This window comes from Talpa occidentalis, unplaced genomic scaffold (assembly GCF_014898055.3).
Source record: "Talpa occidentalis isolate TD23 unplaced genomic scaffold, MPIMG_talOcc4v2.1 talOcc4.7, whole genome shotgun sequence".
NCBI classification, from domain to species: Eukaryota; Metazoa; Chordata; class Mammalia; order Eulipotyphla; family Talpidae; genus Talpa; species Talpa occidentalis.
In genome coordinates this window covers 109800801-109828703 of record NW_023605083.1, presented here as the reverse complement: position 1 = coordinate 109828703, position 27903 = coordinate 109800801, and the positions used below count along the sequence as shown (strand labels likewise).

General features: G+C 40.6%; 1 pseudogene; it reads right to left on the bottom strand.

Moving 5' to 3' along the window:
- Positions 1–21818: 21818 nt before the first annotated feature.
- Positions 21819–22491, bottom strand: LOC119231550 (RNA-binding motif protein, X-linked 2-like; annotated as a pseudogene).
- Between the last annotated feature and the right edge of the window lie 5412 nt (positions 22492–27903).

Here is a 27903-nt window from a genome sequence, read left to right as displayed (position 1 = left end):
CCCGGAGCTGAGTCTTAGTGGAGAGGGCAGGTGACTGTGGATGGTTGCAGCTTCTTGTAGGAGATAGGGATGGAAGTGATAAAAGCTTATGAGGGGAACTAAGGATGGAAGTGATAAAGGGTTATAAGGGGCTTTGGGGGAACTTTGGAGGTGGTAAGTCTTGAATGATGAAGTCTGGTATCAGGAGATGGAGCAGGGTAGCTAGTGGGAGGAGATTCTGAGGAAAGTGCTGGGGAAATCTTGTGTGTTGATCAAATGGGTAGGGTAAGGGTGGGGGGAGTCATTGCTGATCTAGCTGCTGATTCTTGTAAATCACATTCAAAACTCTTGTCGGGTTGATACTGTGGGTGGGTGGGGGTTGGGATCCAGCTCATTCTTTTTTTTCCAAGTCCATCCTTGGGGCTGGTGGGGAGGCAGGAGAATGTGTGACAAGTTTTCTTTTTGATGCTGATAGGAGGGTGGGGACAGGGATGGTGAATGTGTTCCCTATATCAAACACTTCGGTGGGCACAAGATCGATAGCTTGATTTTAGGTTTATTTTTTTAATGAATGTCCAAATCTGTGTTTTCCCCTGCCCTCCCAGATTTGTGTGGCCAGTTGGAAATGTCTGGTTTGTGTTCATTTCTCCTTCATTTCTGGAGCAGGGGCTGAGACCCCTCCACATTTCCTATGCTCTGCATCCATGCCTCTTTTGGACATTAAAGGTCGATTGATGCACTTCTGAGCTGTTTGGGTTTCTTTGGGGGTAAAAGGGCTGACCTGGTGGCAGTGGTGTCACAAACTGGGGAGAGGAGTAGAATGTAGGCTAAAGAGAGAAGACGAGGCAGAAAGATACTAATAGGCCTGAATCAAGTCTTGGGTGTAGGGCCTAGGCGTGGGCCCCTTAAATGGGGGAGAACTATCCAGCAGCGTTCACCTTAATAAAGTTTCTTGGATCATACCTCCCTTGGTATAGATGGTCAGATGATCCACGCATCTGGGTCTTTGATGTGGTGGATGCCGCCTGCCTTCCCAGTTTGCAGGTCCAGGACATCATTCTGCGATTGCTATGTTAGATCTGGAGGACTTCACTTAGAACCATTCCCAAAACTCCTAGCTTGCCTCATTCTTCCCTGACATCTGGACATGGTCTGTTAGTGAAGTCCTGCTCTGGTCACTCAGAAAAGGGAAAGCTGATGATTTTCAGAAAGATGGAAAGTTGGTAGAACTGGGATGATTCTGTGACACCTGGGTTATCCTGGTTGTCCCACATACCCAAAGTTGGAGGTACTGAGGCACCTCTGAGTGTCCACGCCTGACCCTGAGCTCTTGATGTCTGGGTAATGACTATAATCATTGTGGAGGTATTAGGGAACAGGTACTTTTTACTCATTTTGTTGTTACTCAAAAACAAGTTTTTACGTGCTTGGGCCTAGGGTGCTGTTCACACCTGAGAATGAGGCATGCAAGTTTGTTTTCATGGCACGCATGTTCTAATGGGTGGAGCAGATATACATATGAGCCTTTTCCAATGGCAATAAATTACTGTCAAGGAAATAAACTGGGTAATGTATTGATGGTTGGAGGTAGGTAGACTGGGTTCCTTCAGACAGCAAGTTGGTAGGCTGCATTTTATGGAGAAGGCTGAACCTCTGGAGCAATGAGCTCTTAGGGGAGGACCCTAGGGGCTCTCGAACCCTAACTTCTGTTCTTGTCTTTGCTGGTGTAAGTTTGTTGATGGAACTGGAATCTTGGAAGAGGAGAGGAGCTATGGTCCATATTTTGTCTGTGATGGCATGGGTGTCTATTATCCAAACTCATCTTCCTGTCCTGATGAGAAAGGTAGTCAAGGTGGCATCTATGGGCAACATATTACAGCATAATAGTGCTCATCTGGAAGGCTAATCCTACCAGGCTTCCTGGAGAGAACAAGCCCCACCCCTGGGGACCATGGGAGGAAAGGTTATGGAAGGGACTGAAGAAGGCAGATGGGAATTGTGACATTGAGGAATGTAGCCACTGTCAGCACTGTGACCAGGCGGGGGGAGTGGGAGAATCAATAGCCTCCTTTTCATCTCATCCTCCAGTCTTCTGGGACCTCCTTTCGACAGAACCTTACTGCAAGGCAGATGGCAAGGTTGACCAGGGATGTAGTCCTTTGGGGTAAGCCCTCCTCCCCAACTCTGCCCCCAACAGTGCAGGAAAGAGGCAAGTGGAGAATGAATCTAGGGAGGCAAACCAACATCGTAGGGAATTATCTGTGTTGGACAGCACATGTCGGCATCTCTCCTGAACTCCAGTGTCCTCCAACTTAGAACTAAGGTTTGACTGTTCCCTAACTTAGCCCCCTACTTCCTTACTGAGTGGCCTATTAACATCCTCTATGAAATATCCCCTCTGCGTCACTATTAACCTTACCCGGTTTAATTCAGCACAGCACCTGCCAATGCTCGACATATTTGTTGTTTACTTGCTGGTCTTCCACAACTAGAATATAAGCTCTAAGAGAGCAGAGCTATTTTTTTCCCCAGTGCTTTATTTTTCAGCACACAGAGCAACATCTATCCTACAGGAAATGCTTGATAAACGTCGGTCAAATGAGAAGGTACAAACAGGCAGGGGCAGCCCCTCTGCCCCAGAGCAGCCTGGCCTTTCCTGGAGAGACTTGAAGCTTTTGGCTTGTCTGCTTGCTGCCCAAGCCCTGTTACTTCCTGCTGTCTGGAAAGGAATGAGTGGATCAGTCCCCAAGTGTTTTTTAAGCCTCAACACTGGCTTACCAGCTATTGAAGAATGAAGTGTGTTCATAAAGTACATTTAATTTTTAAAGCTTTTTCAGTTTGTCAATGAAGACTTTGAGTACCCCCTGAGCTAAAGCCAGCAGTCATTAGCCACATTTTTGGATAAGTAAACTAAGAGGTGCTGGGTGACTTGACCAAAGTCCATCCATAGCTAGTAACATTGCTAGAGTCCAGGTATGTGATTCACCAGGCTGAACTGGGCTTGACAGTAGTGGTCTCACTAAAACTATGTAAGACCCATCTCTCTGAATTTTGAAATGAATCCTTGGTTCCACTGATGTTCCTCTTCCTGGGCTTCCCATTGACATCGGTAGGAAGGATAATTCCCTGCCCCTCACTTCTTATTCTTGTCAACTAAGGAATTGAGCTACCCTTTCCTCTTTGAGCTCTCAGGGGAGGGATAATGAGATCTGGACTTATGACAGAGAGCAGACTCCCAGAGTTCTGATCTCTTAGGCCTCCCCTTATCTGAAAGTACAGCCTCCTCGCTGCCCTGGTAAGAAGGAGTGACCTGTTGAAGAGGTTAGTGTACCGTATGTATATCTTTGTGATGTAATGGGCTTGGTGTCTACACCAATATACATGCATACACACATAGACTGCTGTGCTGATACGGCTATTCATAAGATCAGAGAACCCTTGGTCCCTGCGTTTCTCTGGTTTTGTCCAAAAGTGTATCGTGTATGTGGTGAGGTTGCTGGACATAGCTGTTACAGTTTTCTGGAGAGAGTCTGAACATGTGAAAGCAGTGGCAATGTGGGAAGAACATAAGATCTAGAATAAGAAAGCCTGGGGTTGAGTCCCAGCTCCAGCACAAACACACTATATAAACTTGAGCAAGTCATTTGACCATCTGAGACTCGATTTCTTCATCTGTAAATTGGGGATAATACCTATCTACCCTAAAGGGTGGTTATGAGGATCAAATGACATGTATGTGAAAGTGTTTTGAAACAAGCAATGATAATGAAGATACTGATTATTAGGGCCAGTGACAATAACCTTGGGGAAAGAGGATTCTGGGAAGTCAGTTCCCCTGTACTGACCTCATCCACCCTGTCATAGCCATATTATAGAGAAGGAAATTAAGGACCAGACAGGGAAAGAAATTTACTCAAGGTAGCATGGATGTTTGGGACAATTGGGGTATAGAAAATGTACTCTTGACAGTGGGGAGAGGACTACTTAACCACTATGACTTGGACTTCCTGCTGAATTTTGGAATGCCTTGTATTGGTGATTGTGTATAGCTCAGTGGTTTTTAGTATATTCAGAGAGTTGTACACCCATCACCACTCTATTAATTCCAGAATATTTTCATCACTTCGAAAAGAAACCTTATACAATCACCCCGCATTCCTTCCCCCTAACCGCTAGAAGCCACTAGTCTACTTTCTGGATTTATTCTGACATTTCATATAAGCCAAACCATACAATATGTGTCCTTTTGTGTTTGGCTTCTTTCACTTAGCATGTTTTCAAGCTTCACCTGTGTTGTGCTATTTATCAGTACTTCATGGAACGTAATGTTAGATTGCATGAATATATCACATTTTGTTTATTCATCAGTTGAGTGACATTTGGATCACTTCCACTTTTTGGCTATGGTGAACAGAGTTGCTGTGAACATTCATGTGTAAGTTGTGTAGACATGTTTCCTATTCTCTTAGGGCATCTCATTTCTTTTTTTCAGTTGGAATAATTTTTAATATTTAAATGCAATAAGTGAGCATTTACCTTTTTTTTTCTGTAGACGCACAGACAGATCTAATAGCCAAAATGTGCAGAAGAAGTGAGCTCCTCTCTTCCACAGCCGCCACCCCTCACTGTGGTTGAAGCTGCTGCTGGTTCTCCCTCTTCAACACAACGTAGAAATACACGGTGGCTACTTTACACATCAAATGCAACGCCTTTTTGTATTTCATATTGTGTACACATCCCTCCCCAGTATCTCCATTCTTAACACAGTCATGAATGATCATGGACATATCCTTCCCACAGGGGCACATCAGTTCCGACCTCTTAAGGTTAGGACAGTGAGATCTTCCAGCCAGGAATAATATAGTGAAAGGGGTGGAGTGAGCAAAGCTGAAGTCTGCATTGTTAAACTCTGCTATCAGAATGAAGACAGAAGGGAAAAGGGCAGTGTGGAGACCACAGTTGGAAGTTGAGAGTCTCTCCACGAGACAATGTGGGGTAAATTCTCCCCACCAGGCTTATGTAGACCAGTGTGCCAAAGTTTAAAAACATCCATCAATCTGTTCAAACACTACTTTTCAAGGTAGAACCCCTTGTATTCCTCCTGACAACCCTGTGTTAAGTCCTAGAAGTATCTGCTGCCACTGCTATTCCATTTGCAACTTCTCAGTCTCAAAGACCACAGGGAGAACCAGGATCATGAAGGAAGTGGTCCTAATGCACCAGGCTGCCCTGGAAAACTGCACAAAAGCAGAGACCAGTTGAGTGGGCCCTCTCTGGGATCATGTCTGTCAGACCCCAGAGTCTCTGAGAGTCTCAGCAAACTTATCACTGTCTTATTCCTTCAGCTCCTCAGTCTTCTAGGCATCACCTTTGGCAACCAAATTGTCTGGGGACAGGGGCACCTCAGGGCTGGTGGCAGCAGTGGCAGCCATAACTCATTGCATTTTTTTAAAATATCAATTTACTTTTCAATATTTAAAAGGGTGGGTTGAAATTGGCATATTTTTTCTGTTAAATGTAAGGGAGTAAATATTTTAGACTGTGCACCATACAACATTGAGTATGTGGCATATGTAGTTGTTTCGACTACTTAATATTACCTTTATAGCAAGAAAGCAGCTGTAGACTATGTAAACAAATGAGCATGGATGTGTTCCAATAAAACAGGCAGTGAGCCAGATTTGGCCTGTGGATTGTAGTTTGCCAACAGCTAGTCTAGATGATGCACAAAGTGATTCAATATTCCAAAGGTAAAAAAAGTAAAAATTCTTTCTCCCACTCCTGTCCCCTACCCCCTGGGTTCTGTTCCTTGGGAGAAATGTAAAGAGATTTTGTGTCCCCTTTTAGAGATAGTTGATAAAGAGATATATTTTTTTATGTGGCAGTGTAATATTCCAGTGTATTTCATATAATTTAATAAATGTGAAACAATTAACATCAAAAGTTGTGCCCTGAAAGAGCACTATTCTAAGAGTATTGCCCGATTAAATGCTACATTAAAATAATTTTTTGAACTGCTGGATTTTGCTAGGAGTTTGGAAAGCATGCCTGATGAATATGGTAGTTGATCCCTTTTGGGTCAAAAACAAACTCCCACCCTCAAATGATATAAGATTTTCTTAGGTAGTTTGAGTACCAGTCTATATATCTACATTATCACTGTGTCTATATATCTATATGCTGTGTCTCTCCATCCATACCTGTCTGTCTTTATCGACAGGAATTGGCTTTTACAATTCAATTATAGGGTCTAGGTAAGCAAGTCTGAAATTTTCAGTGCAGGCTATAAGGAAGGTCAGACTGGAAACTCAGATAAGAACTGACTCTGCAGTCCACAGGTAGAATTTCTTGAAACCTCAGCCCTTTCAACTGGGTGGATCAGGTCCACCGAGATTAGCCAGGATAGTCTCCTTTCTATAAAGTTAATTGATTATCAGTTTAATCACATCTGCAAAATACCACCTAGATTAGTGTTTGGATATCTAGAGGTACTAGCCATCATATTAGCATGGAAAACTGATCATCACAGTCTACATCTACTCAAGCTGGCCCCCATATACATCTCCTTAAATAATCTCCAAATAAAAACAACAAAGTCACACTTGTACTTAATGTGATACCGTTATCCTATGTACAATTGAAAATGTGCTAACCCTTTCCCCAGAAAAGGATGCGAAGTCCTTGGGTGATGTCCATTCTTCTCTATAATCTTGTGACTTCAAATAATGTAACAAAGTTAGCTATTAATATATTTTATGTTTGGTGAATAGGGATAAGAGAAGGAAGAAAAACATTCACACACAAACCTTTACAATAAAATAAGTACTTACAATTACTGTTCTCATTTCTGTAACTAGTCAGGGTTTTGTAGCTGGTATTTATAAGTACTTTCTTCCACTACACATTCCATATTTCCTTTGCCCCCAGCAAGCACCTCAGTGCTGGTTGTGGTTCTTTTCCTGCTGGGATGCCCTCAAACCTTCATTCTTGAAGGGTCTGTACTAGTCTAAGTCTTTCCTGAACTGGGTTTTACAGGTTTGCATTGGCTTAAATCATAGAACATGGTCATACTAAGGGTGCCTAAAGGGATCTCCTGGATTCCAGACATGCTTTCTCTTACCTCCATTACGCAGCAAAAGCCCACTTTTCCCTGGTAGTCAGAATCAGTGACCCCCCAGCTAGTCCAGCTGACTCAGAGGCATGTGGAGCCAAAAAGTTTGGCAGTTTTAACTTTCAATTCAGTGAAATCATTGTTGTGTGTTCTGTTGAAAGCATTCCTCCATGTGGAAGGAAGACTGCCAGGCCAGCGGAGCATAAGGTTGCTAGTGGATCATTCGGGGTGCTAGTGAGTGCTACCATTCCACTTCCGCTCCTCAGCTGCAGGAACCACGAATGCTAACGTGGGAGAAACAGCTCCAAACGTGGAATGCTGATTTAGAATATTTAGTCACCTGAAGAACATCACTCCAGTCCTGCAAGGTGTTGCCACCTAACTGGTGCTATAACTGGATTTTCAAAAAGTCACTCAACCTTTCTTTCAAGCCAGCTACTTCAGGATGATGGGAACATGGTAAGATGAGTAAATCCCACACTATGGGACCGCTGCTGTACTTCATTTTCTGTGAAGTGAGTCCCCTGATAAGCAATGTGTGGAATACCATCATGGTGGATAAGGCATTCTGGAAACGCACAGATGGGAGTTTTGGCAGAAGCATAAGGTGCAGGAAAAGCAAATCCATAGCTCAAGTAAGTATCTGTTCCAGTAAGAACAAATGGAAACAGTTTTATTTATTCCTTTCCCTTCTGTATGCTTTTCTTTTTTTCTGTACTTGTTAGGACTTCCAGTATAGTAACTAGGAATGGTAAAGTGAGCATCGGGGCTCCTTCTGGATCTTAGGGGGAAAGCATTCAATCTTTTGCCATTAAGTGTGATTAGTTCTAAGGGTTTTTTTTTTTTAAGATTTATTTATTTATGCATGCAAGAACTGGGGTACAGGCCAGAGATGTGGGGAGGGGAGTGAGAGGATTCACCAGAGACAGAGTGGGGAACAGAACAGGCAGATTGACTGTAATACACTGCTGAGGGGAGCACAGGTGAGTCAGGAGAGGTCTGCTGCGCCATGTGGGTTGCTCCCTGGCTGGCCAGGGATCGAACTCATGCTGCAGAGGCTGCGATAGCTTCATAGGTTGTTGTCTTAACCCCTTGTACCACTAGGGAGGCCCCAGTGCTAAGGGTTTTTTTGGGAAAAAAATAACATAACAAAGAACATGTTATGTAACAATTATATGTAAAATATGAAACATATATATAATATAGCTCTATTGCATATAATATAGAATAACTGTATATATAGTATGTGATCTTTATTAGGTTAAGGAAGTTCCTTTTTTTTAAAAAAAGATTTATTTATACAAGAACCAGGTTACAGTCCAGATGTGCAGGAGGATGAGAGGGGTCACCAGAGACAGAGCGGGGAGCAGAACAGGCTTAAAGACTGAAATACACTGCTGAGGGGAGCAGTGGGCAAGACAGGAGAGGTCTGCGTTGCCATGTGGGTATCTCCCTGGCCAGCCAGGCTCAAACTGGTGCTGCAGAGGCTGCGGACAGCTTCACAGCGCTGCGCTCAACCACCTGCGCCACCAGGGAGCCCCAAGGAAGTTCCTTTTTATTCCTATTTTTTTTTAAAGATTTATTTATTTATTTATACATGCACTGGGTACAGTCAGAAGCGCGGGAGGGTGAGAGAATTCACCAGAGCCAGAGTGGGGAGCAGAGCAGGCAGAAGGACCGAAGTGCACTGCTGAGGGGAGCAGCGGGCGGCAGGAGAATTCTGCGCGCCATGTGGGACCTTCCTCCGGTGGCCAGGGAGCAGCCGGGGATTGAACCAGCGCCGCAGAGGTTGCGGGCAGCTTCGCAGCCCAGCGCTGAACCGCTGGGCCACTGGGGAGGCCCTTCTTGAGAGTTTTTATTTTAAGTAGATGTTGACATTTGTCAAATGCTTTTTCTACACCTATTGAAAAGATCATGTGGTCATGTGATTTTTTTGCTTTACTAACATGGACAATTAATCACTGATTTCTGAATATTGAATCAAACTGGCATTATTAGAATAGATATGATTTGGTCATGATGATTATCTTTTTCATATATTGTTGAATTTTAATTGCTAAAATTTTAAGCTTTGCACCTGTTTTTCAGGAGAGGTCGTAGTTTTGTAGTTGATTAGTTTGCTTTGTAGTTTTCTTCCCTTGTAAAATTTCTTTTTGGTTTTGTCATCAGAATAATGTTAGCCTCATAGAATGAGTTGGGAACCATACTCTCCTCTTTAATTTTGTCCAAGTGTTTGTATACAGTGAGTATTATTTCTTAAATGTTTGATAGCATTCATCAGTGAATCCATCTGTGTCTTGAGTTTCCTTGTGTTTTTAACTGCATATTCAGTATCTTTAATAGACTTAAAATTATTCAGATTTATGTCTTTGAAGTTATTTCTCCATTTCATTTAAGTTGTGAAATTTATTTTCATAAAGTTGTTAATATTACCTTGTTCTTCTATTTTTTATAGAATATATAGTGATGTCATTTCTTTTTCTAGTGATGTCATCTCTCAGCCACAATATTATTTAATTTGTGTCTTTTTTTCCTGATTAGTTCTGCTGGAAGTTTATCAATATTATTGATCTCTAGAAACCAGGTTTTCATTTATTTTCCCAATTTTTCTACTTTGTATCTTATTTTTTCCATACCAGTTTTTCTTACTTCCCTCCTGCTTCTTTTGGGTTTAAATTATTCTTATTTTGGCAGTAACTGGAGTCATTCATTTGAAATTTCTCTTTTTTTTTAAAAGCAATTGATTTTTGCTGATTTATAAAAAAGATTTATTTACTTATGCATACAAGAGCTGGGGTACAGGCCAGAGATGCGGAGGGTGAGAGGATTCAGCAGAGACAGAGTGGGGAACAGAACAGGCAGACTGACTGAAATACACTGCTGAGGGGAGCAGCGGGCAAGACAGGAGAGGTCTGCTGTGCCATGTGGGTTGCTCCCTGAACGGCCAGGGATTGAACTCATGCTGAGGAGGCTTCAGATTGCTTCATAGTGTGGTGCTTAACCCCTTGCTCCACCAGGGAGGCCCCCTTTTTCCTTTTTAACAGAACATTTAGTGCTATAAAGATTCCTCTAAACTTTAGCTGCAACCCCTGCCCCATTTTGATATGTTGCATTTTCATTTTCCTTTGGTTCAAATTATTTTCTAATTTAATTATTTGAAAGTAAATTATTTAATTTCCAAAAATCTGGGGATTTCCAGTTATCTGTTATTGTTTTCTTATTTTACTCCACTGTAATTTGACAAAATGCCTTGACTCATTTCAAATTTATTTAGATTTGTTTTATATCCCAGAACATGGCATATTGTGGTAAAATTTCAATGTGCTTTTAAAAATAATACATAGTCTAGGGCATCCCCGGTGGCGCAGCGGTTGAGCGCTGGGTTGCGAAGCTGCCAGGAGCTGGTTCGATCCCCAGCTGCTCTCCGGCCACTGGAGGAGGGTCCCACATGGCGCGCAGACCTCTCCTGCCGCCTGCTGCTCCCCTCAGCAGTGTGCTTCCTTCTGCCTGCTCTGCTCCCTACTCTGGCTCTGGTGAATTCTCTCACCCTCCCGCGCTTCTGACTGTACCCAGTGCTTGTATAAATAAATAAATAAATAAATAAATAAATAAATAAATAAATCTTAAAAAAAATACATAGTCTATTGTTATTGCTGGGATGTTTTATAAAAGTCAGCTAAGCCAATTTGGTTGAAAAATCACTATTCTTTCTGGCCTCAGTTTACTTGTTCTCAATATTATTGAAAGAGGGGAATTGAAATTTTCGACTATAGTTATGGTCTTGTCTATTTTTGCTTAAATTTCTAGCATTTTTTTGCTTTTGTGTATTTTGAAGCTTCTTATAAATATTTAGGACTTTTAGGTTCTTTTGAGGTAATTATGAAGTGACACCTACTATCCCTAATAATATTCTTTGCTTTGAAATCTATTGCATCTTTTGATTAGTATTAGCATGGTATATGTTTCCCCACCCTTTCCCCTTTAACCTATTTGTGTTTTTATATTTAAGTGACTTGCTTATAGACAGCATTTATTTTGGTCTTGATTTTCTTTATCTTTAAAATGAAATATAATCAACATAAACATTGGGCAAGTTTAAGGTGTGCAATATGTTGATTTGATACATTTATATACTTCAATATGACTATCAAGATAGCTGTTAGCTAATAGCTCTATCATGTCAAATAATTTTATACTTTTTATGGCAAGAGCAAGTAATATCTAGTGTGTTAGCAACTCTGCACCTTATAATACAGTATTGTTGACTGTGATCCCTATGCTGTGCATTAGATTTCCAGAACTTATTTATCTACTATTTGCATTCCATATTTATATTTATTGAATGTGGCAACCCTAGATGGAGAGGGTGGTCATGGCAGCATTGCTTGAGATGGTCAGGAAGGAAGACTTAAAACCAGCCTGACTGTCCATCCTCAGGGGGGCGGGTGAGTTGTGTTGCATTCAGATGCTGGAATGTTATGTAGCTCTTCACAATGAAGGGTCTACTCACTGCTGTGGAAACTTTAGATGATGTTAGGTGAGATAAGCAAATGGCAGAAACAAGCATGTGGCATGATCCTATGCTGTCAAGCAAACAATGACTGAAGTGCTCTCTAAATAAGATATATATCTTTCACATGGTTGTGTGAATATGGAGATGTGGGCAGAGGGCTGCTAATATTCAGAGGATAGGGAAGAATTTGATTACTTTTTTTTAAAATTTATTTATTTATGCAGACAAGAACTGGGGTACAGGCCAAAGGTGTGGGGGATGAGAGGATTCACCAGAGATAGAGTGGAGCACAGAACAGGCTGAATGACTGAAATACACTGCTGAGGGGAGCAGCGGGCGAAACAGGAGAGGTCTGCTGCACCATGTGGGTAGCTCCCTGGCCGGGGATCAAACTCGTGCTGCAGTGGCTGTGGATAGCTTGATAGGTTGTGTCTTAACCCCTTGCACCACCAGGGAGGCCCCTGATTACTTTTTTTGAGGGGAGGATAATATAATCATCTCATTGTGGGCAATAAATATAAATTACTGTTGAGATTTTTGAAGAGTTTGATATAATTCTAAAAGAAATCAATAATAGGTCCTTGGGTCCAATTGTCATCACTCCCAGTTGCCTGGGGGTTGATCCTGGATGTTCTATTAGTGAGTTAGATGAGGCCCTCAATTTTGAGGGCCACCATCCTCTTGCCTTCCTGACTAAACCAGGTGAGAGTTGCAGGAAAAACCTTCTTAGCCTCATGCAAGCAGCTTTTCCACACCAACACCAACAGGGAAAGACTTGAAGGAGAAGATTGCCTTTCTCCTGAATCTGACCTAAAAGCTAACTCTTCTCTGTTCTTTGGGGAGAGGGCTTGTGTACAAGCCTTTTAAAAGGAAAGTAATTCCCAGGAACCCCTGTTGTTGACCAATTAATTTTGCTACATTACTTAAGTATGTATAAACATAAAACTAGGCATAACTGTGTGCTTATAGCTGTTAAATGACTATAAAACTGAAGGTAAATTCACAAATTAAATACAAACAAAATTACAAAATTGTAAAATTCAAGTAACCAACACTACTGCATTTCCCCCTCTTCTGTGTAAGTCCAACCCCTGCCAGGATCAAGTGCCTGCCAGCCACAGCACAGGCCTTCTGCCTAGGCATGCTGGGTCAATCACTTCTACCCCCACTTTCCTTGATTTGAGCCCTTACAAACTGTCCCTTCCAGTAATGCTTCTTGGAGTCATTTGGTTTCCATGTGGAAGAGTGTATGTTTAGATATGAGGCCTCTCCTTTGCCCCCTCTTTATAATAGTCATAGCCACCAGTAAACATAAACAGGAACACTGAATTTGGGAGGCAGCTCTTAGTTTTAAAGTGACCATCCAGAGTTAATTTTTTAAAAAAGTTATCATTGCAACAACATGGATGTGCCTGAGGACGTTATGCTAAGTAAAAAAAGTAAGAAAGGGAAAGACAGATGCTGTATGAGCTCACTTAAAGCTGAATTCCTAGGAATAGACAGTAGAATGGCGGTTGTCAGGGGCAGATTGGTAGGGGAATGGGGAGGTATGAACATTCAGCATGGAATCTGGAGATGCCGTGTACAGCACAGTGATGCTAGTTAACAGGACTGTGTTGTGTATGTGAAGGTTGCTATGACAGTGATCCTTAATGTTCTCACCGTAACAACAAAAACAACAATCAGTTGGTAATTATGTTAGGTGTTAACCTTATTGCAGTAAACACTTTGTAAAATCTACCTATATCAAGTCATCACATTGTATACTTTAAACTTACGAAGGTTATATAGCAATGACATCTTCATAAAGCTAGGAAAAAGTTATCAGATGAAAACGCAAAGTGAAAAAATATTCTAGTGAATTCTTTTTAAAAATATTGAAGTATAATTGACATTATATTAGTTTAAGGTATACAAATGACTTGATATTTGTATATAATATTGTAAAATGACGACAATATGTCTGGTTAGTCTGTCATCATTCTAGTGAATTTTTTTTTTTTTGGGCAGGGTATTTTATTATTATTATTATTATTTTAATTTTATATATTTTTACATCATGTTTCATTTTTGCACGATGTATACATTTTCATCTTGGTTATAGTCCCCGTACAATTCCTACCCCCCCCTTGTTTCGATCCTACTCCCTCCTCCTCACCACCCCACCGTAGTGTGTCTCTTGTTTATAGTGGCTTGTTGATTTTGATTTTTACTTTAATATAGTTAGTCTTTTTCCTGGTCCCTTATTTAGGTTTTCTAAATTCCTGCTATGAGTGAGACCATCCGGTTTTTTTTCTTTTTCTTTTTGGCTTATTTCGCTGAGCATGATCCCTTCCAGCTCCTTCCATGTTGCTGCAAATTGCATGAGTTTATCTTTTTTGATTGCTGAGTAGTATTCCATTGTGTATATATACCACATTTTCTTGATCCAGTCATCTATTTTTGGGCATTTGGGTTGTTTGCATAGCTTAACTATTGTAAATAGTGCTGCTATAAACATAGGGGTGCAGGTGCCCTTTTGAATTAATGTTTCTTTTGGGTAAATACCCATTATAGTGAATTCTTAAAACTCCCAAGAACACTCAGATTAAATATAAACTGATGTAGGGGCAGGGGTGCAGATTCAGAGGCTATGGACTTAACTTTCTTTTTTTTTGTTTGTTTTCAAATTATTTACATTTATTTTAATTGGTTTAGGTCCATCATTTCATTCATTATTTTTTTCTTCTTTACTTTTTTATTATTTTATATATTTTTTACATCATTCTTCATTTTTTAAAAATATTTATTTATTTATGCACTGGGGTACAGACCAGAGGTATGGGGAGTGAGAGCAATCACCAGAGACATAGTAGGGAACAGAACAGGCAGATCAACTGAAATACACTGCTGAAGGGAGCAGCGGGTGAGTCAGGAGAGGTCTGCTGCGCCATGTGGGTCATCTCCCTGCCCGGGGATTGAACTCATTCTGCAGTGACTGCGGATAGCTTCATAGGTTGCGTCTTAATCCCTTGTGCCACCAGGGAAACCCTCATTCTTCATTTTTATACAATGTATGCTTTCTCAACTCAGGTATAGTCCCCAGGAAATTCCCAACACCAATTCACCCATGTCCCATCACCATAGTCCCTTGTGCTCTTGCTGCCCCTGTTTTGATCCTACTCCCTCCCCTTCCCCCACTGCAGAATGTCTCTGGTTTATAGTTGCCTGTTGATTTTGATTTTTACTTTATTATAATTACATTTCCCCCCCCAATCCCTTATTTGGATCCCCTACATTCCTCCTATAAGTGAAACCAGCCGGTATTTTTCTTTTTCTTTCTGGCTTATTTTACTGAGCATGATCTCTTCCAGCTCCATCCATCTTTCTGCAAATCTTTTTTGATTGCTGAGTAATATTCCATTGTGTATATATATATATATACATACATATATATATATATATGCCACATCTTCTTAATCCAGTCACCTATTTCTGGGCATTTGGGCTGTTTTCATAGTTTACCTATAATAAATAGTGCTGCAATAAACATAGGGGTGCAGGTGTCCTTTTGAATTAATGTTTTTGTGTCCTCTGGGTAGATACAGGGGAGTGGAATTGCTGGATCATGTGGAAGCTCCATTTTTAGCAGTTTGAGGAACCGCCATACAGCTTTCCTGGACCTAACTTTCTGATCTGTCCCTTAGTAGACATGTGTATTTGGGCAGACCATCTTGCTAAACCTGTTTCCTCATCAGCGAAAAAGAGATAAACTTGCTTACCCCTCAGGGTTCCTGTGAGGACTAAAATAATTCAAAGAGTGTATATGAGCATGTCTAACAAACTATCAAGAGCTGTAGAAATGTAAACGATCACAATGTGCTTCAACGTCACCTCATGACTTGGTCAGGTCCCTTGTAGCAGCCTTGGTTTTCTCATCTGTAAAGTGGGAATAAAGCAATTATCTCATGAACTAACTGATGATGGAGGCAAAAGCACTTTATTAGTTCAGCGGGGATTTGGGGAGCTTCTGCTTTGTGCCAGGCACATAGTTTTTCCTCCCACCTTTCTCTCAGACTCATTTTTCATCTAGAAATTGCAGTGTCTGGACTGAATCCTCTTTGGTCCCACCACTGGCTTACTTAGCCTTTAGGTCTCTGTGGGGAGTTACAGTTCCCTCACTCTGTGCAAACTTTCTGCTCTTAAAACAAATGCCCTGCACTTTGACGTGTACAAGGAAGTGAAATCAAATGAACATTCACCAAGCACCTACTTACTATACACACTGTTATCATGTCTGGGTTTTTAAAAGAAAGACTGTAAAGCAGTTAACCCAGTGGACTTTTTGGTATTATTTACTTTCTTTGCAGAAAAATCCCAATTCCACTCTAATTTCAAATGATGTTTGGTTGTTCGTGATAGAGTGTAAGATTCTGGAAATGAAAGCCCACACGGTAAACCTCTTAGAACTGGCTGTCTCCAGCACATTTTTTTGTGCACAGAAGAATGGTGGTTGATGCGCACGGAGAGGCAGCACCCTAGCACCATCTTCTGGCCAAAGTGGGTAATGCGGCACTCGGGTCGGAGAGAGCAAGAGACATTTGGAGAGAGGGTCAGGGACTCTCTGTCTCTGTCTCTGTCTGTCCCCCCTCTCTCACACACTCACGCTCTCTAAGAGGAAACCACTTTGCATCTGGCTTTGTTCAAGTGCAGACACTGCTCTCTTAGATCCTTCAGATGCTGCTTGCCCTGGTCTCGGGTAGTTTCCTCAGGCGGGCGCATATCAGTGCTGCACTGAACACTCAGGAGAACCCGCGCACATCTCCGAAATCTCTCTCTATGTATCTCTCTCCTCTCAGCACGCTGTTCTGAGAACTTGGTGTCCACCTTGGTGTCCCCAGACTCTCATGTCTGGGGAGAGTTATGTCTCCTCAACTCATGATAACCCGTTTGGGTTATCATACCCCCACTGGACCCTGGGAACTTTTTCTAGAGAGCATGCTCTGGTGAGCTGAGGGCTCACATACTTTAATTTCCTGTTCCTTGAAGGGATCACTGTCCTTCATTAGCTATCCAATGTCCAGCACCCAGTGCTTGGTTTTATTACTTGTTTCAGGCAGTAAGATAAATCTGATCCTGTTGCTTCATCTTGGATGAGAGCACAAGGTTATCAGTTAGATTTTGCTGCATAACAGGCCACCCAAAATACAGTGACTTAAAACAACCATTTATTTGCCCATGATTTGGCAGATTTTGGGCCAGGCAGCTCTGTGGGTCCTAGCTGCACTAACTCCCAACCTGCAGTCAGCCGTGGCTGTCCTGGCATTTGCTGGATGTTGATTGGAAAGATAGGGGCAACTGGGTTACCTGTCTCTTGTTATCCAGCAGGTTAACCTTGCCTAGTTCACATGGTGGCTTGGTCTCAAGAGCTCAGTAGAGCAGCACCGCTGATGAACAGCATTCCAGTCTTTTGTGGCATCACTTTTGCTCTTTCTCTACTGACCAAAGTAAGTTTCCAAAGTTTCCAACTCAGATTCAAGAGTTTGTAAAATAGACTCCATTTCTTGATAAGAGCCACAAGGTCACATTACCAGGGAGTAAATATTGGAGGCCCAGAATGTGTAGCCATCCTTTAGCCAGTCATAGCTATTATTATTTCACTTTAGTGCTCCCAAACCAGGAGGTAAATTTTATCAATATTTTATAGATGAGGAAACTGACACTCAGAGAGGTTGGAGAGTTGTATGGGATCTCACAGCTAGGAAAAGGCAGAACCAGGATTTGAACCCTTGCTCTTGTTACTGCTTGTGCTTGGTGTGGTGATAACTGCAGTGTGTAACAGTGTGTGCTTGTTGCTATGCACATATGTGTATGTATTCCACCCTTCGTCTCCACCCTGGCCCGTTTCCTCTAGGAGCTGCTTATGCTCTGGATCCCAGCACTTTCCTATAAACCTCCCCCAAACAGAATGTCCTGATCCCCGGCTCCTCCTCTCAGTCCTGTGGGGCTGATGAATGCTCTGAAGGTGACATCTGTGTGTCAGTGTGACATCTGTGGGTAGGGGAACTCACAGATGCTCATAGGCTCTTTGCCCATCCGGTTTGTTTCTAGGTTTGTGGGTTAGTCCCTGCCTCTCAATGCTGCTCTGAAACCTCCTGCCTCTGTGGCCTCCCTGTCCCCACCTCCCTCTGGTGGAAGTCTGATGAAGCCTTGAGAGGCCAGTGTTGATCTCATCACTCTGTGGTCATCAATTCCTCTTCAATGGCTTCTGATTATTCTTCTAGATAAAAGAGAAACCCATTTTGCCTGCCCCCACATTCTCCATGATCTCATGCTAACCTACCTCCATCCTGTTTCTCACCACCTGTGTTCATTTTCTAGAATGTAGGCAACAGCACCATGGCCCCTTCTGGCCCCACCAAGGATTGTCCTTCTCCATCTCCACATGCCCAACTCCTGCTCCCTCACAGCACTGCCCCCCTCTACTCTAGTTGTATGTCATGCACCATCATTCCATGCACACATAACTTCCTGAGGGAACAGACCTGGTCTCAGCTGGGTTTGACCAATCACAGAGCCTGTATGCACACACATACATACACAGGTAGCCGAAGCCAGAGGAAGCGGTGGCCTATAATAAGCAAAACCAACTTGTTTTTGGAATAACTTGCACCAACTGCTTGGGACCAAGTTAGGCAAAGACCAATTCAGAAAGCAACAGACTTAAAAAGGTGACAGTGCTGCTGCTGCAGATAATGGTGCTCATGGTGGTGGTGGTGGTGACGATGGAAATGATGGTTATGGGAGTGATGGTGAGAGTGTTAGTGATGATAATGGTGGTATAATGATGACAGTGGTGGTGATGATGATGATAGCTACAGTTGTTGAGTACCAGCAGATGGATATGATGGTTCAGAGCAGGGCTCAGATGTCAGAAGACCCTGAGTTTGAATATTGTTCTGCTTCGTTCTGAGTTGAAGGGCATATTGGTTAACCCCTTTATTCTTAGAGAAATTTGGATGCAATACTTTCTACATAGCATTAGGGTTGCTATGAAGATGGATGGAGATAACATATGAATTCTTAGCACAGAGAAAGTATACAGTAAGTGCTCAACACTTGGTGACTACTGTGATTATTACTCTCTTGGTCCAGGTGCTGTACTAAGCACTTTATATATCTCAATAGAACATCATGATAGTGTTAGTATCTTTATTCTGCAGGTGGGTAAACAGGACTGAACTCAAATAGCTGGTCCCAAATCACTTAGCTTGTAAGTGAAAAAGAACTTGAAACTTGACTGATCTTACTCCAAAGACTTTGCCTTGTTTCTGAAAGTTTGTGGTCAGTTTTTCATTATATCAAAAGATCGAAGATGTAAATTTCTATCAGTAGGAGATTGGATAAAGAAGTTAACCAATCTTAAAGCTATTAGGGAGATTTTTCAAAACACATTGTAAGAGAAAAAGGCAAAGTAAATAATAGTGTATATTATAGTAAAATTTCTGCAAAAGGGCCAATCGTTATATATATGTATGCATTTGCTTATATTAGATTCACAGGAAGCCAGTGATATTAGTTGCCTATTAGAAAGGAAAGTGAATGACTAAGGACATGGATAGGAGGGAAACTTGACTATATCCCCTTTTATCCTTTTTAAAATTGTGTCAAGTGGTTCAGAGCTCGTTGTAAATTAACATGTAAATTAACATGTAACATGACTTCACTGACTTAATATCTTCCCATTCTCCCCTACTCTCAACTGTCACAGCTACATTGGGCTCTTTTTTTTTCAAACCCTTAGTAAGTAATAGCTTGCTCAGGAGGGTTTTCTAAGCCTGAGTTAGAGGAAGACCACACACTTGACCTGCTGGTTCCTACAGGCAGCCTTTACTGGCCCTCCTGTAGGGAGTTGTATGTAGTAGGGTGAAGGCTGGGAAGCATGACTGTGTTACTGTCCATGGTCCTGAATGATCATACCGTGCACTTTAGGACGTGACGATTTCTCTAACCTAGGGATATTAGTGATTCCTGTAAAATATTTCTCAGAGATGCCTTAAAATAGTAAGGAATAAAAAGGTGGAGGAAAATGGAAAATGAGAGAAAAATTCAAGAGATTGTCAAAGATTTCTTTGAAATACTTGTTTCCACCAAGAAAGAAATCACCCGAGACCTAGGATATGATCAAAATACTGAAAAGCTGAAGAAAATGGAGAAATTTGTACAGTAAAGATAAGCAAAGGTGGGTGGGTATGCATGATTGGAGAGCAATATCAAAATGGTCCAAGTGAAATGATATAGCTTATTATGCAGAAACATTCGTGGTTTTATTTCCTTATTCATACCGTTAAGTCATGAAAACTTATGTACTCATTGTGCAACATATATACTTATAAAATTATTACTATGCTTGTTTATACATACTCTATAATATATTACATATACTTTGTGATACAATTACATAAAATCCAGGTTATGTAATTAGTGTAGATAAATAATATTACATGTAGTAATATGTAATATAAATTAAGCCACATGGAAAATTAAAGGAAGCAACAAACTTGTTCAGTTCTGTCACTGAGAAATAACTGTATTTCATCAAATCTAAGATTTGATTCTAAGACAAATAATTTTTTGTGTCACTAAAAAGACTGCCTCTAATTAAGCCAGCACACAGTGCTTTTTATTGCTTAGAATTTTTAATAAAACAGCTCTTTTAGACTTATTTAATTATGTATTTTATAATTATTCTTATGCAAACATAAAAAGGAAAATGTAAGTGAAATAAATTGGTCAGTTATTCCTAAACCATTTCCACATTTACAATTCAACTCTTCTCAGTCACTTTTTAATGTGCATGTGTACATGTATGTGTACAATATAATCATTTGTGCATCAAGAATCTGGGTGATGGCAGCACTTCCTGGAAGAATGCTCAGATGTTGTGTGTGAACTATCTTCCAAGGCACTGATTCCTGCCTATGAATTTTGATGAAACTTTATTTTACCAGTAGGTGTCAGCAGTGACAACTTCACTACTGGCACCTAGCAAACAATCATTGCATGGGCTCACTAGATTTCAATGTTGTTTATATGTGGAAAAAAATTGCATTTTAGAATGGATGAAAATAAACTGATAAACATTATTTGCAAGTATCTCTCTGCAATAATGAAAAAGAATAATACAATAATACAAAAAGAAAAGTGAATGGATTAGTAAGAGAAAGTTTTAGATAAGTTTAGGCTGAAAGGATTTTTGTAAAAGTTGATCTCTAGTCTATATTTTATCAAAATATAGGTTTAATCAAATCCAGCAGAAGACAAAGAAATTGAAATAGATCTGAAGGAAATGCTGTTCTGTAAATGTTTTCTGTAAATGCTGTTCTGTAAATGTTTTAATTAATATCTCCTGTGGTGATATTAATTACTAAAAGATATTAATTACTAAAAGATTATTAATTACAGGAGATATTAATTACTAAAAGATTTCCCCCAAGTTAAGGAAACATGTTTATGAAAACCATAAAACCATAAAGAGGTTAGAGTAATTGATTTTTCAAACCTCATGTTCAATTTTAGACAGTATTGATTGACTTTCCTTATAGAAGGTGAAGTGGTTAGTAAGTTATACTTTCTCCCTCCTCTCTTTATTAATCTCTCAACTTTGACACTGAGTAGCAATCTATTTTGGGAAGGTACCACAGTATGTGAATCCACTCACCCACTGAAAAACAGTTGTGTTGTTTCCCGCTTGAAGAAAGATTACAAATAGAAAGGTTATAAATATTTATTTATAGATTTTGAAATTTGTCTTTTTCTTTTTTTTTTTCAAAGATTTACTTATTTATTTTATACAAGAACCAGGGTACAGGCCAGATGTGTGGGAGGGTGAGAGGATTCACCAGAGAGAGTGGGGAACAGAACAGGCAGACTGACGAAATACACTGCCGAGAGGAGCAGCGGGCAAGACAGGAGAGGTCTGCTGCACCATGTGGGACCCTCGCCAGCAGGCCGGGATCAAACCGGCACTGCAGAGGCTGCAGACAGCTTCACAGTGCGGCGCCCAACCGCCTGTGCCACCAGAGGAGGCCCTGAAATTATTATTTTTCTAAGGTAAATAACTAGGTGTGGAATTGCCAAGTCATATGATAAGTGTGTGTTAAACTTCGTAAGATTGTCAGACTTTTCCACAGTGACAATGCCATTTTATATTCCCAGCAGCAATGTTTGAAAGTTTCACTTGCTCTCCTCTCTGGACTCTGACTCCTGGCCCTTTCCTGACCTCTTGCTACTGTGTTTTTTAGAGCCAGAATCATCCTTTTATTTTTCTCTCTTGTTTCTGGGCAGTGAAGGGGAGACTGGTTACTTCACCTAGACCTCATGGTCAGCGTCCTCTTTGTCTTTCTTTTCTTTTTTTCCTTTTTGTCTCTGTGTGTGTGTTTATGGGTCTGTCATCAGCATCAGAGTTCTCAGATGAACTGTGTAAGGGGATGTGAACCCCACAGCCTTTCTCCGGGAGTCCTTTGGTCACATCACCCATTTCTTGGGTCCTTAGGAGTCACATAGTTAGACACATGATCTACTCGGATAGTTCTGCCTTTGATCTTGTTCCTGTTATAATTGTCAACAACCAGAATTGTGCTCCTGGGGTCTTCATAGCAAAGGAAGCCAAAGCCTTTGGATTTCCCAGTGTTTTTGTTCCACACCATATTGATGCTAACAATCTCCCCATATTGTGAGGACATGCAGATGAGGTCCCTTTCAGTTAGTTTGGAGGAGGTCCTCCCAGGAAGATCCAGGCACTGTCCTGTAGTCAGTGCCAGGACACCTTATCCAACACCCCAAGCTGGACGTCTCACTCATTCAGCCCCTTGATCTGCTTCATCTTAAATGATTCGTCTTTCTCCATTTTGCCAAAACTTTCAGCATTTCTAATAGGTGTGTGGTAGTATCTCAATGTAAGTTAATTGGCATTACCTTAATGGCTAATGATGTTGAGCATTTTTTATGTGTTTAATCCTCTTTAGTGAGATGCTTATTTATGACTTTTGCATCATCTTAAAACTGGGTTGTTTAGCTAACACATGGCAACAACCTAAATGCCAAAAAACCAGATAACTAGATCAAGAAGATATGGTATATATACACAGTGGAATACTATTCAGCAATCAAAAAAGATAAAATCAAGCCATTCGCAGCAACATGGATGGAACTAAAAGGGATTATGCTCAGTGAAATAAGCCAGAAGGAAAAAAAAAAAAACTACTGATGGTTTTACTTATAGGAAGAATATAGGGAAACCAAAAAAAAAAGAAGAGAGAGAGAGAGAGAACTTGCAAGTAAACTATAGATCTGAGGCATACAGTAACGGAGGGGTAGAGAGATGGGTCAAAATAGGGGAGGGAAGAGCACAAGGGACCATGGTGATGGTTCACTGGTGATGTGGTAATAGGAGATTTATTGGGACTACACACAAGCAGAGAAATCAACTATTGTACAAAAATAAACAACAATGTAAGAAAAAACCTGCGTTGTTTGTTTTCCTACTATTGAGTTTGTAAGTTTTCTATATACACATGTGTTTGTTGAATATCGGATTTACAAGAATTTTTCCCCAGTCTGTGTCTTTTCATTTTCTTAACTGTCTTTCATAGGGAAAATTTTAATTTTATAATGTTCAATATTTCAGTTATTTTTTGTCATTTATGGATCATGCTTTAGATGATGTCTAAAAACACTTTGCTTAATTCCAGACCACAAAGATTTTCTCCTATGTTTTCTTTTGAAAGATTTATAATTTTACATTTAAATTTATAAATAATTTTGAACATTTTTAAGTTGTGAAGTTTAGGGTAATTATTCTATCTGCATATGGATGGGCAATTATTCCAACATTATTTGTTGACAAGAATCTCCTTTTCCCAGTGAATCATATTTGCATCTTGTCAAAAATAATTTGACTGTATTTATGTGACTATATTTCTAGCAACTGTATTCTGTTTCACTGATCTATGTTTCTATCCCTTCACCATTACTACACTATCTTGATTACTGTGGCTTATCGTCTTAAAATCGGGTGGTTTGATTCCTCCATCTTTTTTCTTCTCAAAATTGTTTGGTCTAGTTTTTTTGTCTTTTCACACCATTTTAGAATCATCTTATAAATATCTGCCCAAAAACCTGGGATTTTGATTGCCTTTGCTTTGAATATATACCTCAACTGGTGGAGCATTCACATTAACAATAGTGAAGAAACATATGATGTCTCTCCATTTATTTAAGTCTTCTTTGATATCTTTGATCAATACTTTGAAATTTTTATCCTGCAATTCCTGTGTACACTTTGTTAAATTTATACCTAAGCTCTTCATTTTTAGAGCTACTAGAAATACTTTTATTTACATTTCATTTTTCAAATTGTTCATTGCTAGTATACTGACATCTTGCTAAATTTATTCACTCATTTGGTGGAAATAAATTCCTGTGTGTGTAGAAATCATGTTTTCTGAGAACAGGGATAATTTGTATACTTTTTATTGCTTTAATTTGCTGTTTTGGGACTTTCAGTGTGATGTTGATGTGGCAAGAGTAGGCACCCTTGCTTCTTGAAATTCCCAGACCTTCTTACACACAGGAATGCCTAGGCAGGGATCATTAGACATTTGAGGATATCATCTGAGAAAGAGGGCAATGAGAGTCTTTCTTAGTCAGTGTAGGCAATTATAACAGAATACAATAGACTCAATAGTTGCTAAACAACAAAAACTTACTTCCCTCAGTTCTGGAGGCAGGAGAGTCAAAGATCAAGGTGTGAACAGAGTCAGTGTCTGGCAATGTCCATTTCTGTTTCATAGATGCCTGTCTCCTCACTGTGTTCTTACAAGGTAGAAGGAGACTGAGAGCTATCTGAGGTGCCTTTTTTATAAGGGCACTGATCCCATTAATAAGACTATCCTTATGATCTAATTACCTCACCAAAGCCGCACCCTTTACCATCATCACCTTGGAGTTGGGATGTTACTATATGACTTTTTGGACAACTCAAACTATTTCATTGCAGAGTTCTTTTATAGTCCCTCACACTAAATTGATGTCTTAGGTGAGATCAGTCTTGTAGGTTGAAAATAATTACCTTTAAAATGCTGAAGGCATTTCTTTCTTTCTTCTTCTTCTTCTTCTTCTTTTTTTTTTTAGCATCCAGTTTGTTATTGAGCTGTGTGAGCTGTTTTGCTTATCTTTTTGTAGGTATCCTGTTTTTTGTTTTGTTTTATTTTTTGTTTTTTATCTATGGGGGCTTTTAGGATCTCCTTTTCTCGTTAGTGTTTGAAATTTCACAATGAAGTGTTTGATGTGGGTTTTATTTCTTCTAACATTCGTGGACCCTTTCAATCTGGGAAATTCTGGGAAATTTTTTTTTAAAGATTTATTTATTTATTTATTTATTTATTCAAGAACTGGGGTACAGGCCAGATGCATGGAAGGGTGAGAGGATTCACCAGAGACAGAGTGGGAAACAGAACAGGCAGACTGGCGAAACACACTGCTGAGGGGAGCAGTGGGCACGGCAGGAGAGGTCTGCCACGCCATGTGGGACCCTCACAGGCCAGCCGGCATTGAACCTGCGCTGCAGAGGCTGCGGACAGCTTCACAGTATGGCACTCAACCGCCTGCACCACCAGGGGAGGCCCAATTCTGGGAAATTTCTTATACTATTTCTCTGATAGTTTTTCACCTTTGTTTTTGCCATTCTTTTGGGAATTGCTCCTGAATTAATTTCTAAGTCTCTTATGTATTCTCTTCAGTTGTTTACCACTTCTTAATTTGTAATTCCACATCTAGAGGTAATTTCTTCAACCTAATATCTCTGTTGACATTCTTATGTCTATAAATGTACAAATTTCTACAAGCTAATTCTTGTCTGTGCTGTTTCCCCCTATCCTTATTTTTTAAATATATCTTCTTGTCTTTCTCTAAAAATGTTACTAACATGAGTTGGGGGAGGGTTAAATTTCTTATGTTCACTGCATCATTTTTGTTTTCTTCTCATTCATTTTCTATTTATTTTGTTTTGCTCTTTTATCTTGGAGACCTTCCTTAAGTGCCTGCTGATCATTGGTTGTCTATATCCATTAAAGATTAAGGCACTAAAGTGTTGTCTGGAACTTCTACATTACAGACAGGGCTTTTATGCTGATAGACTTCACTTTAGGGCATCAGGTAGGAAATCTAATTCACTCCAAATGTCAATAAATTGAGGCTTGTTTTTCTGGTTGTTGTTTCTCCAAAGGAAAATCTTAGTGTCTTGCCTTAAAGTTAGAGGCTGGAGTTTTGCACCAGGTTAAGAAGGGGGATGAAATGAAGTCCTCTCTTATTCAGGAAAGGTCCACCGAAATACTCTCATTTACATTACCTGAATTTGGGTTTATAATTCTTGGTATTGCAAGATAGACTTTGTGTAATTCTCAAGATATTCTTGCTTTTGTCCCATCCTTTTCATTCTTGTTGCCAAGAATGGCAGATACTGCAAGTTGCCTACTCAAGACTGTAACAAATCCTTCCTCCTTTGCCTGTCTGCTACCAAAGGAGCTGAAAGAGCCCGGTATTCATGTTTCCAGACCATTTAGCAGTCATGTCATTAATCCGGTAATGATGAATAAGACAGAGGGGTATTTCCTGGGGAACTTTAGGGGTAAATTTCTCCTTCATGACTAAAGGCAAAAGATTCAGGAGGAGGGGCCTCCCTGGTGGCACAAGGGATTCAGTCTCAGCATTATGAAGCTATCAGCAGCCACTGTAGCATGAGTTCGATCTCTGGCCAGGGAGCTACCCACATGGTGCAGCTACCCACATGGTGTACCACATGGTGTCTAGCCCACTGCTCCCCTTAGCGGTGTTTTTCAGTCACTCTGCCTGTTTTACTCCCCACTCTGTCTCTGGTGAATCCTCTCACCCCCTGCACCTCTGGTCTAACCCCAGTTCTTGTATGCAGAAGTAAATAAAATAAATTAAAAAAAAAAAAGATTCAGGAGGAGAAAGACCTTGTTCCACATCCCTTTCCTCATGTCCAGACTTTGACTGAGACTATGTGCAGACATACATAGTGATCAGTCACAGAGGTCATTGGCTGGTGATGAAAAGGTCAAGAGCATCATTGATTCACTGAACTGGTATCTTGGCATCATTGAGCCACACCTGGCTCATTGGCTTCGATGACCTGATTTTTCTTAATTACTTTTTGATTCTCCTCCATTTTCATCTCCCCTTTCCTTTTTCCATTCTCCTCTTCACCTTACTCACATCTTTAAAGGTTCTGAAGCTGAGATGGAATGAGTCAAAATACGGGCAAAGTTACAGACCCTCAACTGCCCTCATAACAGCTTTCCTGAAACAAGATGGGATATACATCTACAAGGGAGCTGCTCCCCCATATCAATTCTCTCAGCTCTCCAGCTCCTCTCCTACCTTTATCTTTAGGTCATTCACCTACATAATATCCTCCACTGGCATCTCATCTCCCTGATATCTAAATGTATTAACCTGGTCTCTCAAGCTTTCCAGTGTCTGGCCTCTGCCTCCTCTCTGCCTCATATCCCACTATGTCCTTTTGCTCCATCCTTGCTCAAATGCTCAGGATTCTGGAGTGTGTGCTGTGCCTCTTCGTCTCTGGGCCTCTGTTCTTCCTGCCAGAAACACATTTCTGTCTACATGCATGAACTTCCCCTTCACCCAGATGTCACCTCATCCTGGAAGCATTGCCCTGTCTCCCAGTTAGTTGCTCAGTCCTTTAACCTTCCCCCCAGTAGAACAATTTTCTCTTTGAAGTGCATTATGTATTTCTTGGTCTGTTTTCCCCACCAGACTGTGAGTTCCTTGAGAATAGAATGTGTGTCTTATTTTGTACCCCCAACATTGAGCTTAGAGGTGTGTCTAGACATGTCTGTCATTGACCCTTTGAGAAATTCAATTTCAAATTATTAATTTCATATTTAACAAAAGTTTGCTGAATGACTACAGTAGACCAGGTGTGATATACCAAAACAAATCACATTGTAAACCATTTATAAAATAAAGAAAGGAGGAAGACAAACCATCCGTAACCACACATCCCTTAACACATTTGTTGTTGAGATCTGAGTATTTACTGCAGGTATTTTTGAACAGAACTACTTTTAAAGTGGTTCCAGTGAGCCTTATTAACTACAGTGGTCGTGGCTCTCTGCCCAGTGTTTCCATTAAAAGTTTGCAGGCCCCAGGAGAGGTGGACCAGCCAGGTTAGCCCTCCTGTGGGTTCTGACCTTCCACTGGGGCACGGCAGTGAGTC